The sequence below is a fragment of the Halyomorpha halys genome, unplaced genomic scaffold, assembly GCF_000696795.3.
Source record: "Halyomorpha halys isolate HHAL.00 unplaced genomic scaffold, Hhal_1.1 Scaffold277.1, whole genome shotgun sequence".
NCBI classification, from domain to species: Eukaryota; Metazoa; Arthropoda; class Insecta; order Hemiptera; family Pentatomidae; genus Halyomorpha; species Halyomorpha halys.
In genome coordinates, this window is record NW_027115357.1 from 162,083 (window position 1) to 162,546 (window position 464).

At 25.0% G+C, this 464-nt stretch overlaps 1 protein-coding gene across 1 annotated transcript in view; it reads right to left on the minus strand.

Moving 5' to 3' along the window:
* Window positions 1-464, minus strand: part of LOC106680678 (bromodomain adjacent to zinc finger domain protein 2B) — a gene marked incomplete in the record, with an annotated part of 314,015 nt that overhangs the window by 23,913 nt on the left and 289,638 nt on the right.

Consider the following 464-nt stretch of genomic DNA (forward strand, 5'->3'; position numbering starts at 1 on the left):
TAACTTCATAGCTTTAAAATGGTTATTTCAATTGATTCTTTGGAAGATTGTGTGTGTAAATGTGAAGCAACCTACTTCAAAATTTACCAAATTATGAACCTCTGCACACACCATCTAATTTCAGAAATTAATAAATATGCTTTTTTATAAACAAAATCAAGTTTTATGTTAAATGAAGTAGTATTACAAAGGCGTACATGTTGTCAGGTTTGTATCAAAACTTCAAAAAAGATTTAGAAAAAATTCAATTGTTATTAGTTACCAAATTATGAACCTCTGCACACACCATCTAGTTTCAGAAATTAATAAATATGCTTTTTTATAAACAGAATCAAGTTTTATGTTAAATAAAGTAGTATTACAAAGACGTACATATTGTCAGGTTTGTATCAAAACTTCAAAAAAGATTTAGAAAAAATTCAATTGTTATTAGTTAATGGAATTAATTTTTTTAATTTGCCAAT